Source organism: Stegodyphus dumicola, chromosome 7, assembly GCF_044657685.1.
Source record: "Stegodyphus dumicola isolate Sdum_Otavi_A_Nest chromosome 7, ASM4465768v1".
Classification (NCBI taxonomy): domain Eukaryota; kingdom Metazoa; phylum Arthropoda; class Arachnida; order Araneae; family Eresidae; genus Stegodyphus; species Stegodyphus dumicola.
In genome coordinates this window covers 165815732-165834105 of record NC_140774.1, presented here as the reverse complement: position 1 = coordinate 165834105, position 18374 = coordinate 165815732, and the positions used below count along the sequence as shown (strand labels likewise).

The 18374-nt window shown below is 32.5% G+C and overlaps 1 protein-coding gene across 2 annotated transcripts in view; it reads right to left on the bottom strand.

Annotated features, from left to right (window-relative positions):
• Positions 1-17231, bottom strand: part of CycJ (Cyclin J) — a 47044-nt gene extending 29813 nt beyond the window's left edge. Inside the window, exon 1 of one of the 2 annotated variants that reach the window (XM_085821065.1) lies at positions 16815-17231. The gene's annotated coding sequence lies outside the window, so the exon portion shown is untranslated. The remainder of the gene's footprint in view (positions 1-16814) is intronic. The other variant, XM_085821066.1, reaches the window with a different exon arrangement.
• Between the last annotated feature and the right edge of the window lie 1143 nt (positions 17232-18374).

Below are 18374 nucleotides of genomic sequence, written 5' to 3'. Positions count from 1 at the left end.
ATATATGCTTTATGCATGCACATTTGATTTTTCCTTCCATAATAAAACATGTGGAGATTTTGACTTAAAAATTCCGATTCTTAATTTCACTTGGGCACTAAAAATACCTCATTGTGAAAAAAAATCATGTAAGCATAAATTTGTGAGATTAATAATTTGGCTCCATTGCTGAGTATCTGCTTGGCATACATCTCAAACCGAAACATTCACCTATTTTATATCCCTGATACCGACCTGGCGAGTCATTATTTATGATACTTTGCTTTCATCACCGCATGTTTATCAATACATAACAGCTTCAGCAATAACTCTTCAGTGATGTTTAAACTGTTTTTATGTATATTAGTAATTTAATAACAAGAGTATGGCAACCTCTAATGCTAACATTACGCTTGTGATGATTATAGACTTTTAAATGCTCTAAAAAATACTGACGAGGAAAAATTCAGCAAAAATTTCTTTTCACATGCTAAAAACAGATCTTGTTAATGAAACTCATAGGCCAAAGACTACATTTACTGCTATTTTAATTAAGAATAATTGATATGTTATTCACCATAAATCCAGAACAGGCGGCAGAATATGCTGGCACCGGACAGCAAAATTTAGGAATGACGAAATTTTTGGAATTTGGGGAACCACCAAGCGACAAAATTAAGGGTTGAGAAGTTTTTTATGATTTTAGGGAAAGCACTCGGATCCAAAGTTTAGGCGCAGTGAAAATTTAGAACTTAAGAAGGCACTTTGTAGCAATATTTAGGACCCGTAAAGATTGCACCAGGCAATATCTAGCACCAGCCCTAGATAAAGCTTTAAGTTTATGTGGAAGTTTATTTATACAGAACTCCGATTAGTTTTAAGCATGTACAAAAAATAAATGTGGGTATGGTAAATAACTAATACAATTCGGGCTTAATTCAGTATGCAATAGAAGCAAGACAAAATTTAGCGAAACAACCTGCCTTTTGTCGCCAATCTTGTGATACATAGTCAATAATGTATAACGGACGCTATTAAGGTAGGCTAAAATTATCTTTACCGATTCTACGGCATTACAGTTAATGTAGCAGACTGCACTGCTCCCTAATCTTCTAATGATCCAGCTTATTTTTTTTTTCATACTGTTATTATTATGGCAATTTCATAAAAAATAAGCTTCAACTTTCGATTATGTCAAAAAGAGCTGGAGCTGCCAAAGAATCTACAAAGTGAAACCATGTTTCAATGTCCATTAACCTTCTAAAACCGGGCCAAAATTCTCATAATATAGCCTTTAGACCGGCGCGATCCAAAACAGTTTTGCCCCCTCTTTGACATTTTCCTAATGAGAAAAGTCATTAGTCTCCCTCCATGGATGCAGTAAAATTTACATGTTTGTCGGACGCTTACGTCCCATAGTAGAGAGGTTGCTAGATTTGCGATTTTTTCGATGATTATTTTGCTTTCATTTAAATGATATAAATAGTGCATAAATAAATATGCAGTACTGGATCCATATACAGTGCACTATTTATTTAGAACAAAATGTATGCAATGTTTATATTTCACTCACTATTTCTGATCAATCTCGTAAATAATTTGTGATTTTTTAACTTTGTTTTCACTCTTCATTTATATTCGCGTATTTTCGTATTAGAAATTAGAAAACGAAAACAAAATTTTACAAAATATAATAAATATGAACTAGCTTTGTAAGTCTGAAGACTGGAATGCAATTTTTAATAACATATTTTCCTTAACAAAATAATGGTAATGACTAATTTAATGAAATAATAATAATAATGTTTATTACCATTAGATGATTAGAATGAGATTCAATACAATTAGATTTTGAGATGAACTTACAGCAATAATAAAGCTCTACATAACAATAACAGAGCTTTAAATCTGCTTTTTTCTATAATTTTCTTATTATAATATAAAAAAGAAAATCCAAGATACATTGGTTGTGTTTCATCATTTAACTTTAACAAATATTACATTGGACTATCAGGCAAAGGAGGTATATGTTTAACGAGAATTTTTCTTTGTAAAATTGGCTTTTGTTTATGTTAGCAGAGAAAAAAAAATCCGTGACCTATACATGCAATCATCAGAAGTATTTTTCAGAACAGTTTTAAATGTTTACGAAGAATTAATTATACGTCAATTTCTTTTCATAGGTAGAAATTTCATGTAAAACCATTGTTATATCCAAAAGTTGAAGTCTATTTCATTTTCAACAAATATTCTATTTGCACATAATATATTTTCTAATTTATTTTAGAAAAAGTAATCTTTCACGTTTTCAAAAGAATAAGGACATATTGGGTCACAGTGTAGTAAATCTGTTTTTCATATTTCTTCCAGTAATGAAAACAATTACTCTGGAATATTTTCAAAGCAAAATTAAGAAAACCGTTTACGCCAAATTTTGCATAAATTATCATCTTGTGCATTTTTTTATTTAAAGTGCGAAATTTTCTCTTTGAAAATATAAAAAATCATGAACGGAGCAAAATTAATTCATGAGAAATAACTTTGAAATGCAATAATTCCATCGTAATATGAAATAGTGGAGAAAAGTGCAATACAGTTTATTTATTCACAAATAATCCCCTCATATGCGTAATTTATGTACTGTCGATTGAGAAATATAGGTTAGTAAATTAAACCGGTTATTTCAATACTTTTTCTTTATCCATTTTTTTACGTGCTCTTCAGTAGAGCGGTAAAGGTGGCTGAACACTTGTAGCTCGCTCGGGTTTGAATCCCGGCTAAAGGGTTGGATTCATGGTTTTTGTGTAACATAAATGCAAGCCAGCTTCCCTTAGAAAGTCCTCTGCGAAGGCATCCTTCCCCTTATACAGGTAATTGTTGTGTGCTTTGATGTAATTCAGTAAGCGTACAAAATTAATCCAACCAAACCCGAAGAACGATTTAATTACATGTGCAGTTTTCCACCAGGAACTTAAATGTGAGCAATTTTCTCTTAAAAAGGTTTACACGAAAGCATCCATCCCCTTAGGCAGATAGCGTTCGCGTGCTTTTCCATAATCCAATCCTAATTCTCATACACATTTAATAGTAAGTTGACATACACCTTATTACAGACAAAATAACAACCTTTTTTAAAGATATTTTTTTATTAACTTGTCTGAATTCCCTTTATCTCTTGAGGAGTATACGGATTTCAGCAAATAAAACTGGCCGAAATTTAATACAATGTAACTGATGTTTTGATTCAATTCAGAAGTAACGTGAGCTTTACTGATATTTAAATACTTTTTGGCAGATCTCATCCTAAAAGAGCGTCTAAAGATAAATTGGTTTTATTTAATTTAAAATCAATGAAAATCATTGAAAGTAATCATTGAATGAATGAAAATAACAAAAACTACAGTCAAAAGTCGTTAATCCGGACTCGTTGGGACTTCGGCGATTCCGGATTATCGATTTTTCCGGATTATAGATCATCAGTTTAAATCGCGTAAGATGGCATGCAGAAATTCTAAAATTAAAAATATGAAACCGTAATTTATGAAATAAAGAACAAGTATGATCTAAAGGGTATCAAAATTTACAAAAAAAAAAGCTTAATATTTATTTGTTTACTTTATTAAACATTTCTTTCAATGTAAGTTGTTTGTTGTATGTTCAGTGTAAGTTGCTTCGTTTTATGTGATAATACTTTCTCTTTAATTCTATAAACAGACATAATTTTTTGTTCGGTTACAAAGTTCTGCTGTTCAAGTCCCATTAATTGCTGTGCCGAGAATACCGACTAACTTGTCAATCGAAATTTTTTCGTTTTCACTATCCTCTCTGTCACATTCTTCATGTCTTGTAGCAATTCCACTTTTTGTTTGATGGACATCGAAACATACTTTCGTTTTGTACGATCCTTTGGGAGCTCCAGATTCGGAAATTCTATTTGACATAATCGAAAGTTCAAGTTTACTTTTATAGTATTGCTCTTACAGTCTGCAAAAAATAATAAGCCGGATCCAATTCGAAAATTAAGGAATAACGCAATCATCAACATTAACTGAAATAGATAATTAGATAATTTTAGCTTATACCGTTCGTTATACATAAAACGCGCACGCAAAAACATATTCTGCGCTTGCGCACACGCAAATGCGCAGTCGTAAGAGGTCTTACGCGCACGCATAAATGCCTATGCGCATGTGTCAACGCGGCACATGCGCAGAAAGTTTTTAGCTTTAAGGTCCGGATTATAGATCATTCCGAATTATGGGTGTCCGAATTAACGACTTTTGACTGTATTATGCATGCAATTGAATGTATGCATAATACAGTCTCTTATTTATCTCTCTTAGGTCTCTTATTTATCTCCTGATAAATCAGACAAAATTGCCTACATATTAGAAGCACTTTGAAAGACTTAATAGCTCTTAAGGGTTTTATGCACTCAAAAAAAAAAAAAAAAAAAGTCAAAATAAAATCTTATTATTCATAAGTATAAAAAGGAAGTAAACGATAAAAGTGGTTTTAGCTATTTTCTAGATGGGCATTAAATCTAAAAAATGAATCTATTCTTATTTGCTACGATTAAAAAGCATTAAATCTGGTAAGCTTAAACAGCGTGCAAAATCGCTGACATTTTAATCATAGCAAAAGTCAGTACTAAAAAAAATAGAGATGATCTCTGTTTGATTTTCAAGTATATTGGCACGAGACGAAACCTGCAGTTTTTGCCAAAATGTAGCCAAACTGATAAGAAGAGGGAAATAATGCGTACCCAGCAGCTATTCTGAGCAGCGACAATGGACCACCCCGAGATCTACAGATAGGCGATTCTCTAAAATAGGGAGGAAATGCTGGTACTAGAGTTGTACCATAGCCGGCGTTAGAGAAAGTCATTTTCCTGGTACAACTGCTGTACCAGCTGGCTTCAGAAAGTTAAAGAAAAATTGGAATTGCTGCAAAAAATGGATAAAGGCATATCCATCTCAAAATCATGCGAGGAGTATGGCATTGGAAAGTCAACTGTATATGAAAAGGAATTTTTTTAATTTTTTTTGTGGAAGCAACTTTAAAACAACTTACATTGAAAGAAATGTTTAATAAAGTAAACAAATAAATATTATGCTTTTTTTTCTTTTGTAAATTTGATACCCTTTAGATCATAATTGTTCTTTATTTCATAAATTACGATTTCATAGTTTTAATTGTATAATTTTTGCATGCCATCTTACCAGATTTAAATTGATGATCTAATATCCGGGAAAATTCCAAATCCAGAATTGTCAAGGTCCCGACGAGTCCGGATTTCGCACTTTGTAGTGTATAATGTTAAATAAGATAAAATGTAATTCAGAACATTTATGAAATTTATAGATAAACTAGCCAGTTGATTACATACGTCAGATATATATGCCTACGGAAAGCTTTCATGAAAGATTTCTTAAATAAAAATCTTTGTATTTTATCTCAGCTTAAGCTGCTTTCAGAAAACAATCAGTGTTCTGTGGATTAATGTGCCCAACCACTGATAGGCTCGATACTTTTATTTCACCATAAAATTGCTTCCCTTTCACCAAGCAACTATTAATTAGACTATTAACAAGCAACTATTAATTAGACTATTAAATGGAAAAACTATGAATTACTAACGAGCATTTCATCTACTCATTTTCTTTAACAGCTGGTAATCTGAAGTCAGCTACGAAATTTCAGAAAATCTCAAGAAAAAAAACATTATTAAAATTCACCATAATGGAGACTGGTTCTTAATACCCTCTCAGTTTGGTAGCTGAGCAGGTTGTTTGTTGAAACCTGGTCTTACTTTTTTCAGATGCAATATTTAAGAAAATCGCAAATAGAAGTTTGTATCGAAATAAGTTAATTCCTTCTCATTCTACCATTTTTCATTTGTGTGCATAAAATTCAAACTTTCAGTTTAAAAATCAGCATTTTATATAGATGAAATTCATGAAAGTGAAGTTTAATAATTCATACATGATATGTAATATGATATGGCCCAGTCGTCTTGTGCATGTTGATGTGTGACAGCCCTGACCTGGTGGTTTAGTCAATTTAATACAGTCTTATCCGCAGGATATCTGTACTTTTGCCATTCCTTGCGGGCAGCACTTCTTTTTTGGATGAGCTTTTTAAGTTCAGGGTCTGTGGCTTTTTTCCTGCGAGAGACAGAAGTGCTGTTGTCATCAACAGCATTTATCAGATCAGTGGTTAAGCTGGTAACCAATGCATATAACTCATCAACTGTGTGTGCTGTTGGAATGTGTAGTGTAGTGTTGCTTAAGGCTTTGGCATATCCTGCACAGTCTGTAATAAAGACCTCTTTGTGTGGTGTGCTACAGACAGAGGTCCCCGCTTTAATCATGACCGGGTTGGACAATGTCCGACACAACTCTTAATGTTTTGTGGGAAGGAGTGCAAAGTTTTTTAATACCTCTCACAAAAATTCCTCTTCTTTCCCCATCTGAGTCAATATCCATTATAAAATCAGGCAGTTCTTGTGTTTTACTTAATAATTCGTTTAACTTCTTGTACAACAAAGGCTTTTCAACTTCAATATTCCACTCTTACCATCGACTAGTGTTATAAGATCATCCAAGTCTTAATTTGTTATTTCATGAACATCATTCTCAATTAATTCTTTAATTTCTCTCCTTTTTCCATACCTTAAAATCTTCCCCATTTATTGTTTTTGCAATCTGTATACGAGCCAGTTTCCCTTAGAAAGTCCTCCACGAAAGGCATCCCTCCCCTTAGGCAGATAGCCCTAGTGTGCTTTGCCATAATTGAATACACCATATTCTTCGATATGGTCACCATTGGCTTCAATTACATGTTTCCAATGATACATAAGCTTATAAATGCCTTTTTTGAAAAAACCCTTTTCTCTGGAGTCTAAAAATTGTGACAGCTTTTGTGACATCGTTGGGCTTTTGGAACTGCGTCCAGCTAGTGCTGTTCCCTCAAATGGTTCCCTCATCCATGACTAAAATCAGATAATAATCCGATCCAGCAATGTCTGGAAATAGGATGGCTGAAACATAACTTTATTTGTCCAGTTGAAGGAACTTCATAGTCCAGGTGATCAAAACACTGGAAGTTTTGATCACCTCTTTGGTCGCTTTTGCTGTATGAGGTCTGGCATAATCGTGGAGGAGAAAAACTCATCTTCTGTTAACCAGTGCTGGCTGCTTCTGGTGCAGTGTAGCTGAAACTCTTCGGAATTATGCTGAGTAGACCTCGGTTGTCATGGTTTTTTCCAACTCTAGATATTCATATTGAACAATGACAGCAATGGTCTACCAAACACACAGCATTAACTTCTTTTGGTGAATCTCCGATTTAGCAGCTAATGAGACCGAATCCGAAGTCTATCAATGATGTTTCCTCATTTGGTTATCATACATGGTCTATTTTTCGTGATATATTAAGATTTGGTCCTGGAATGAGACTTTATTATGGCATGACAGCTACAACAAGCAGATGTTCAACTGTTGGAGCTTGTTTTCCACAGACAGGACACGAGGAACCCACTTGCTTAGCTTCCATGTCATCCCAAGTTTATGAAGGTGTGTGTGTGTGTATTGAGAATACGGCAAAGCACACTAGGGCTATCTGCCTAAGGGGAGGGATGCCTTTCGTGGAGGACTTTCTAAGGGAAACTGGCTCGTATACACGTTACACATGGAAAAAACCACGAAAACGCCCATGCAGCCAGCCTGTTCGTGGGATTCGAACCTCGGACCGAACTACCAGCGTTCAGCGACTTTACCGCTCGGCCACTGGTGGGCCCAAGTTTATGAAGAAGAGATTGAATTGATTCTTTTGTCAGATACTCCAAACCTGTATGCAAGCTCCTGGCAGGTTTGATGAGGATTCTGCTTTATTTCCTCCTCCAGCTAGACTTTATTGGGGGTGGATGGACGACCGAGATGAGGCTCTCCTCTCCGGAAGAAAATCAACTGAATCACTTTTGAGTGGTCCATTCACTCACTGATGTCTCTCCAAACACGAAGCATATTCTTTCAGCGTCCTCTGTAGGTTTGTTTCCTAATTTGTACTCTTAAAGCAAAAAAAAGTCTCAAAAATCTCCTTTGCAATGGCACATTCTTTCAAAGACCACGCTTCCTACAAAACCAATAGCAAAACATGCGATGCACTGAACAACTCTCTACTGAATAAGGTTTGAAAGGTATGTAAACATACGATGTCATCAGAATTAATTTGATCACGTTAACGCACCAAATGTAACTGTTCTAAAAAACCATATGAACTTTCTTGGTACCTGATAAGTATTATTTGACTTCTTTAATGAATGAATTTTTTAACCAGTCATTAAAGAGGAATATGCCAATGCAGCTGACACTATGAGGTGCACCATATATAGTCAAAAGTCGTTAATTCGAACACCCATAATCCGAAATGATCTATAATCTGGACCTCAAAGCTAAAAACTTTCTGCGCATAGGCATTTACGCATGCACGCAAGACCTTTTACCACTGCACATATGCGTAGGCGCAAGCGCAGAATACGTTTTCGCGTGCGCGTTTTATGTATAACGGACGGTATAAGCTCTAATTATCTGTTTCAGTTAATGTTGATGATTGCGTTGTTCCTTAATCTTCGAATTGGATCCGGCTTATTATTTTTTGCAGACTGTAAGAGCAATTTTATAAAAGTAAACTTGAACTTTCGATTATGTCAAATAGAATTTCCGATTCTGGAGCTCCCAAAGGATCGTACAAAACGAAAGTATGTTTCGATGTCCATCAAACAAAAAGTGGAATTGCTGCAAAAAATGGATAAAGACATGAAGAATGTGACAGAGAGGTTAGTGAAAACAAAAAAATTTCGATTGACAAGTTAGTCGGTATTCTCGGCACAACAATTAACGGGACTTGAACAGCGGAACTTTGTTACTGAACAAGAAATTGTGTCTGTTTATAGAATTAAAGAGAAAGTATTATCACATAAAACGAAGCAACTTAAAACAACTTACATTGAAAGAAATGTTTAATAAAGTAAACAAATAAATATTAAGCTTTTTTTTTTTTGTAAATTTTGATACCCTTTAGATTATAATTGTTCTTTATTTCATAAATTAAGGTTTTATATTTTTAATTTTAGAATTTCTGCATACCATCTTACGAGATTTAAACTGATGATCTATAATCCAGAAAAATCGATAATCCGGAATCGAAGTCCGGATTAACGACTTTTGACTGTATAACAAATTCTGGGGTTGGACAAATTAAATGGAAATAATTAAGATAATGTGTACATGTGCAAAACAGTGTTCTGCAAGTCCACATTCCTATACTAACTTGTATACTGCTAGTCATCACTGTTGTATATTTATATTTGCCACCTATGCGGCTGACCACCTAATATAATAATTACAAAAACAGAACAAATACTATATAATGTTTTAATGGGACTAGCTAGTGTAATTTCATAAAACTATTTAATATTTCTAATTAGGCATCTCATTTAAATGCATTTTTATTTAAACAAATCAGATTAAAAAGTAGAAAAAATATTTTTAACAATTGCATAAGCTTATAATTATTTAGACAGTGACTCTAAATTGTTACTCAGTAACAGATTAATGAAAGTTAAATATCTTTATCTTAGATGAATGGCAACATGTTGGCGCATGGAAGAAGCATTTTATACAGGCAGTGGCAACACATTGCTTTTAAATTGCCAAGTTAGTTGATTAAAACTGAAAGATTTACATCTTATACTATCTCTATTTACATCTTATATTTTGATAAATACTAACAGTCTGACCCAATTAAGACAAAATATTTTATTTCAAAGAGTGTTGCTGCTGCTTGCTTCAAAGTTACGTAGTTTATTAACCCTCTGAGCATTACAGGATTTTAGATCCGTCATGAAGACCGGTATTTAAACAGCATCTATTAATTGAGTTTGCCTAATTACTTACTTTAGTCTGTATTTTCACAAACTTACATTTATTAAGATGATATTTGCATTATTAAAGAAAGTAAGAAAGCAAAATATCTATTATTAATTATAAGCTAATATAATATATGCTAAATAGCCAAACTTCTGATGACTGGATAAAGCCGGTCATAAAGCTCAGAGGGTTAATTGGAAATTCATACAAAATACAATTTAAATAAAAAAATTCAAAATGTGGACTTCGAAGTACACATGTTCATATGCAGGACTATGTGTATTCAAAATTCGGTGGCTCTAAGCGCTATCATATTTCTACACTGCTAAGAACATACAAACACACATAAATACATACAGGCTTCATTATTTAACAGCAAAGATAACACATACTAAATGAAGTCATGAAGACAAAACATACAAAAAGTGGAATGTAAAATGTTGAATTATAATGCTAGTTAATGGAATAATTTATATGAAAAATAATTTTAATAATTTTATTATGATTTAATCATGACAAATATGTTAAAATCAAAAATTAAGAAATACATAATGCTTTTAGAGTGATTTTAAATACTAAAAAATGGAAGCTTTTTAAAAACATCAAATTGTTTGAAATAATTTACCATCTGTCCAGTCCGAAACATAAGTCTGATGAGGAATGACATTAATTCAAGGCAAAAGGTACATGATCTAAGTAAATATGCTGTAAAAACTCCATCTTCTCAAGATCACTAAGTACACAAACTTTTTTTATGTTACAAAGCTATCATTTCATACCGTATGGAAAAAATAAATAAATAAAACTAATGAAGATGCTATGTCCTGAATATAAGCTTTCAAAGCAACATAAATAGTATACTATTAAATTATGTACAGCAGAGTTCCACAAAAGTGTCTCTCAATTACTCAAACTGTAACTCAAAAATAACTTTTTTTAACTGCAAATGATTTCTGCTGATTAACCCTTTAAGGTGCTGTGCGTAAATTTTTTTTTTTTTTTTTTGGAAAAAATAACTTTACACATAGATCATTAGCCCGTAATACAATGTTATTTCATGCAAAAAAAAAGAAAAAAGAAAAAAAAAAAAAAAAAAGATCAGATAAACTTTTAAGGTAATTCATAATGTGGTGGGATACTGCTTGTGCCACCACGCATTTAGAGCAGTAAAATTACATCTTTGCCTGAGCGCAAATTCTTCTAATATGCTTAAAGTGGTAGTTTTAGCAGCCAAATGAAAATGCAAAATATAAAAAACGTTTTTGATCTAGATTTATCTAGAATATATTGATCATATTCGCAAAATAAAAAAATATTTTTTCAAAAAAATTACATAATTTTTAAAAAATCGCTCTCTGTACGACATTTTAGATATTTTTTAACGATTTCATAATAGATTTGAAATAGAGAAGATTTTTACTCCAATACATTACTCACTACAGGTCTGAAAAGGAAGAATTTTAGAAGGCCATCATGTTTATTTACATTTCCCCTCTCCTTTCTCTGCTTAGGATATTTATCTATGGTGAATCACATATCCATTCAGTATTCAATGAGATTTCATGTTACAGAATTATATTTTCATTTCTTTTGGAAAAAATACTAAATATTTTTTCAAGTTTTAACATTATTGCAATTTATTAACAAATATAAATCTCCATTATCAACATATAAAATGAACATGATACTTGAATTTAAAAATATTTGAACGGTGCTACCATCTAGCAGCAGCAATTCCTACATGACGTCCCACCTTTTAATTTCAACCATTCTTAATTAATATATATGAATTCAACTTTTATTAGAAAAGGAAACTTTCACATAAAAATATTCGGTAATCTTCGGATTATGGTAACTTAGCAATTTTTTGGCGACCAACCCTGCTACAGCAACCTGCTAGTTTATTTTTTTTTTGGACGCCATTTTGTTTTTCACGAAGTAAGGCATGATTTTTTTCCCCCCTCAACATTCTTTCCAACAATCTGCTTGACGAATTACACTTATGCTAGAGCTTTTCTGGAACAAAAGTGCTTAATCATGACAAAGATTAGGTGCAAAATTGGGAGAAAGTGTAGAATCGCCCGCTGCTTGCCGTGTTTTTAAGAAGTGCATATACACAGTATCCATGTACACGTCAACCTATTTTCACTTAAAAAAATATCCCAAAATTGCACAAAAATGGCATTGCGCACACTCTTGACTTTATCCATGTACACATCGACCTATTTTCACTTAAAAAGTCAAAGAAAATTGACAAAAATCCAATTCTTCTTACTGTAAAAAGTGGCAAACAAATAAGTGGGCGATTCTGCACTTTAGCAGCGAAATTGTTTCTAAGTGCTTACTAGCTAAAATACTGATTGGAATTTTCCAGAAAATGTCACATAACATGTCTCATGATCTCTAATTTCTCTGAGACAAAAATAATCTGTGATTCGAACTGTGTACTTCTCAGATTATTGCTAAAGTCCTAGCTAGTAACCTTTATCACCTTACCAAAATGTTGCCAATCTACCTGTTACCATATTCCAAAGATTAGCCAAATATTCATTCAAACACCAAAAGTTGTTGTTCAGATGATTTAAATTGCATTAGAAATTAAGAAAAAAACTGCTTCAAAATTAGACCTTTAAAGAATTTTAATTTACATTGTTTCCATGAATGAATACTAGTGCTGCCATCATTTAGAGAACTAAAAGGCATGATTGTATGTATTTTAAATGGAATTTTGCAGCTTTCATCTGAGAGATAAAACATAAAAAAGGTGGGACTTCCATCAAAGGGTTAGGCAGAATATTACCTTTGAAATAATAGGATGGTCTAAGACAAATAATTTCTAACATTACCTACAATAGTAGTACCTAACATTTTAATACTGTATTATTGTAACTACACTACATTTTTCTACAATCCACAAGTTTTCATGTTCTGCACAAAGATTTGTTACAGTATTCCATTTTTACAACGTCTGTGCAACGTCCTTTATAATATCGATTTTTGAAATTGTCCAAAGAACTTGGTAATAGGTTTTTGATTTTTTTTTTTTTTTTTTTTTTTTTTTTTTGTGAAAATTACAATATACCCCATTTGCCCTTTCAGTAATGAAGTGGTTGAAGAAAGCCAATTAGCCACAGTCAATCACCATCCACAATTTCTAGCAGATAACAGGCTTGCCCAAAAGTTTATGGCTGTAATCCTAGTCTAAGCTGAACTTTGAGTACAGTATCTCTATTTACAAGTTTTAATTTCTCTACTTCGCTATCTACAGATTCTTTTTTTTTTTTTTTTTTTTTTTTTTTTTTTTTAACACAGGTTGTGTTGTCTGCACAAGTGAACAAGTCAAATGAAAAGGAAAAAAGAAAGGAAATTAACATGGTAATGGATATGAAATTGGATGCCATAAAGAAACTAGATAAAGGAAATATTATTAATAAATTACTATTAATTCAGATGCTAGATAAACTAATACTATATCAAAGATACAAAAAGAAGTCTGAACAAGTCAAATGAGAAGGAACAAAAAAAAGGAAATGAAATCAGCCAATATGAACAAAACTGACATACTTATTTGTTACACTTCACAGCACCCTTGTTTTTATTTGAATATCATATCACATCATCTGTTCCTAGACTACACAAGAAAGAGAAAATTTTTTCAATAAAAGAATTATGAAAGGTCCAGATAATAGATCCTTCTGATTATTAGACATCCAGATTTCAGATTTTGTACTATGCTTATTGTAATTTAACTCGAGGCTTTCCAAACGATTTTAAGGAACATTGTTTCCTTCACTATCATTCACAGAAGAGATTTTCAGATAAGCATGTTTAACATGTGCATACTTTGACATGATGATAATGGATTTGGACGATTTAGGTTACAACAAAGCATACAAAAGCTACAGTGTCTCACAAAAGTGATGGGACACTTGTGCTTTACAAAAGGAAACTGTAATAAAATAAATTAAAAAAACATGTAAAAATTTTTTGTGCGTGTGTTTCATACTTAAATTTAGTAACAATTATTACATAACATACATTTTCTCAAAATATCAAAATATTAATTTAATAAAATTGCAATTGTTTAGAACGGAGCAAAAAATAGCTCACATAAGTGATGAGACACTATTAAATACTACTACATACTACAATAAAAATATTTTTGGGGGGTTTTATTTTTACTCAAAAGCAATTGGCAATAATTTATAAAATCGTCTGCAGTATTTCTCTCCAGTTTGTTTTGGAATTTTTGTGTTTTTTAGCTCTGTGCAGCCATGAAATCTAAACGAAAAGAAACTTTGCCTGAAATTCGAAAATTAGTTATTAATTTGCATATTGAACGTGGAAAATCTATTAGAGAAACTGCTGAAACAGTTAACTTGAGTCATTCAACAGTTTTCAGTATCATTAAACGATATAAAAAGAATCATATGATTCAGGATAAAAGAAGACCTGGCCGACCATCAAAGCTATCCAATGGAATAAAGCGAATTATCATTCGAAATATTTAAAAAAATCCAAGAATGTGTGCTCCTAAAGTTGCTGCTGATTTACAAGCATTATATGGAGTAATTGTTAATCCTGAGACTATTAGAAGAGTAATTCGATCTGCTGAATATCACGGTAGAGCAGCCAGGAAAAAATTCTTCGTAAGTGAAAAGAATAGAAAACTCAGACTGGCTTTCGCAAAATCCAACATAAATAAGAATTCCGATTACTGGAATGAAGTTATATTTGCTGATGAAAGTAAATTTAATATATTTGGTTCTGATGGTAGAATCTTGGTGTGGAGAAAACCCAGGGAAGAATTTTGCAAACAGAACTTTATGCCAACAGTAAAACATGGTGGAGGAGGAGTTATGGTATAGGGGTGTATGTCGTCCGCTAGAGTTGGTAATTTTGTTTTTATTGACAGTATAATGGATCAGTATAAGAATATTGACATTTTAAATCAAAATTTGAAATCTTCAACGCGAAAATTGAACCTTCATAACGATTTTAAACTCTACCAGGACAATAACCCCAAGTACAGTGCTTTGAACGTTAGACTCTGGCTGCTGTATAACTATCCTGAAACAATAAAAACACCACCACAATCTCCCAACTTAAATCCCATACAGAATATTTGGCAAGAATTCACAAACACACCATTTCTTCAAAACAACAATTAAAATCGGTGCTTCAAGAAGAATGGGGTAAAATCACGCCAGAAATCACAAAAAAATTAGTCGAATCCATCCGAAGAAGATTAAATCATGTTTTAAAAGTAAAAGGAAATCCAACAAAATATTAAAACCTTTTAAAAAGTAAAATTTTTGTATAAATATTTGATGGAAAAGTAAGTGTCCCATCACTTATGTGAGCCATTTTTTGCTTCGTTCTAAACAATTGTATTTTTAATAAATTAATATTTTAATGTTTCAATGTTTTGAGAAAATGTATGCTATGTAATAATTGTTACTAAATTTAAGTATGAAACACTCACAAAAAATTTTTACATGTTTTTTTTTAATTTATTTTACTACAGTTTCCTTTTGTAAAGCACATGTGTCCCATCACTTTTGTGAGACACTGTATCTGCCCAACAGCATTTGAACACAAATCAAATTACTCATATTCTGCATAGGACAGTTACTGCTTAGCATACAAGCAAGGATCATGGAACTATATAATAAGCACTGTATCTAGAAGGCAACTGTATGCAAAACATTTCATAAATATTAGTTAATAACAAAAATATGATATTTAAGTATTTCAACAATCTTCTTGTTTACTTTTGAGACAAGCACTGAATGTTTATATGTTTTATTGACACTTTATAATTAAAGTGCCACCTCACTTAGACACCAAAACTGGCAAATTTAATCACCGAGTTTTTAAAGGGGAAATTTTAAATATCAACAAGGATCTTTGCAAAGGTCACTTCGCATGATTTAGAAATGAACAAAAAAAAAGTATCATTTTATTAGCTTTACAACTTTACTTGTCAGTACTGATTTATAACCAGGCATAAATATCAAAAAAGTCTAATGAAATCTTCTTTTTTGCAGAATTAAACAAGTGCTTTAAAAGGCGAGTTACATATAAATAAATAGAGAAATTAGGTAAAATATAAAAAAATATTTGCATAAATACTCGAAAGCAACCGTAAACTCAAATAAAATCAGCTCATATCAAAAACATTACTTACACCAGTTCTTAATAAATAAGCTCAAAAGAAACAAATGTAAGAATCTCAATAAAACTTTAAAATTAAGCAAAACTGAGCCACAGATTGGCGTTAATACCGATTTTAGGAAGATTGTTTTATTGATTTTTAGCCTTTTTTCTCAAAATACACAAAACATTTAATTAAAAACCTACACCAATCTTAGATTAAATTTTGGAAACTAAGAGATCTAATTTTTGTATAATAGTCCAACGATACTACTATTAAAACATGTTTCCGAAAGTCTATATACAAACACTATCGTTATTCAAAATTTCTACGAGTATTATTAAGGGAGAAATTTCTTTTCACAAGACATCAGTAAAATAGCCTGAACTAATTTTTATAACTCGACTAAAAGAAAATTTCATATTTTTCAGATGACAGCATATCTACTACATACATTTCAAAGGCAAAATGATGACTAACTAAAATGTTTCGAAAGTAACATTAAAAATTTAATTTCAGCAGTTTTAATTAAATTTCCATTACTGCATGAACGGTCACGAATTCTAAAGAAATAGTCGATTCATGATTAAATTTATACGATTTTTGAAATAAAAAGTGAACACAGAAAAAACGTTCAAGTTTTTACACATACTTACGAAATTCTGTTTACATTCAAGAAAACCAGAGAGTAAGTTTACTAGGTAACTTATTATAGAAGTATTATATGACGTTAGCTGTATTATTACCTTTTCCGGAAATTCCACTATTAGATTTAATCTGGATTTGCAACTTACACCATGTTTATCACTGATATTTCAAATACTTAGACACGAGGCACTCAGTAAGTCAAAACGATGCACGTGCTATTGGTGAAAGCAAACAAATCTACAAAGCATACGGACCTTTCTTTACCGGCATTCTCTGATTGGATGAAACTTCTAATTGTCAGTCATACTCAGAATGGCGAGTTATCGTACTGGATTTTGCATTGTACGAAAGCCGCGATTCAATTCACCTATAGATGGCGTTTTCACACATTACTATCGCGGATAAAACTTGGTATTTTGATTTGTGATCTCTGATCTGACTTCGTACATTCAAAAATGGAGTTCCTCAGCTCTTCAGAAATGTCGATTCGAGCAGCAGCCGCCAAGCGTGTAGGACGCACTGCTGAGCTATCCCGAATTTTAATTTTGTAACTGTCCCAATCCCGTAGGCGGACAGTTCTGTTTCTCACACTTGTACTGCGCATTTTAAAATTTCTCAGGTACTCTCGGGTACACAAAAATGTCCTTTATCAGGGCAAATGTTGTTTCCACGGATGATGAAGGAACGGAATCTTATAGATCGAAAATCTCTTCCAAATCAATGCCAATGAAGATTTCTGATTATGTAAAGTCACCTATACGCAAAACGAAGAAACGAAGAGGCTCTCTTGCAGAAGAAATTACAAAAAACCCGAGACTATACGGAGACTTAAGCAGAAAGGAACAAACCCAGCTAAGAAAAGATATGGGAAATGCTTGGATGCAGGAATTTCTGAGGAAAAATTTAACTGAAATATGGACCCCTGAAGAAATCCGAAAAGTTCAAGGATTCCTTCCTCGAAGAATCTCCCCCCCAGAAAGTAAAAACGAAGGAACATCTAAAGAGGTCTGGATCTCGCCTAAAAAGACGGCGAAAATACATATTGAACAAGAAAAATTGGACATCTCAACAGAAAACAGATTTCGAAAATTAGAAGAGCAACCAACCAGTTCAAATTATAACGAAACTCCAAAACAAGACGAAATCCCACCCCCTATTGTCTTCCAAGAAGAGCAGATCGATTGGATCAATATCGAAAAAGACATAAGGAATCATAGTAATGAAGAATTTGAAGCTCAGATGAAAGGACAATCAATCTTTGTTCAATTTAAAACCTCAGCTGAATACTTAAAAATCACCGAACTCCTCAGAAAACGTGCAGTACCTTTTCACACTTACAGGCTAAGCTGGGAGAAGCCGATCAAAGTTATCTTAAAGAATCTACCTATCAATACTTCCGAAGAAATAATTTTTGAAGACCTACAAAGAAGACAATTTCCGATTGCGAAAGTAAAACAATTCAGAAGATCGCAGAAAAACAATTATGAAAAAATCCCTATCTGGCTTTTAGAACTCAAAAGAAACACCGAAGGATATGCAGTATATAACTTAAATAATATGTTCAGTATTAATGTTATCATTGAAAAATGGAACCCAAAAAAGGGACCAACGCAGTGTTTCAGGTGTCAGGAGTGGGGACACTCCCAACATCTATGCAC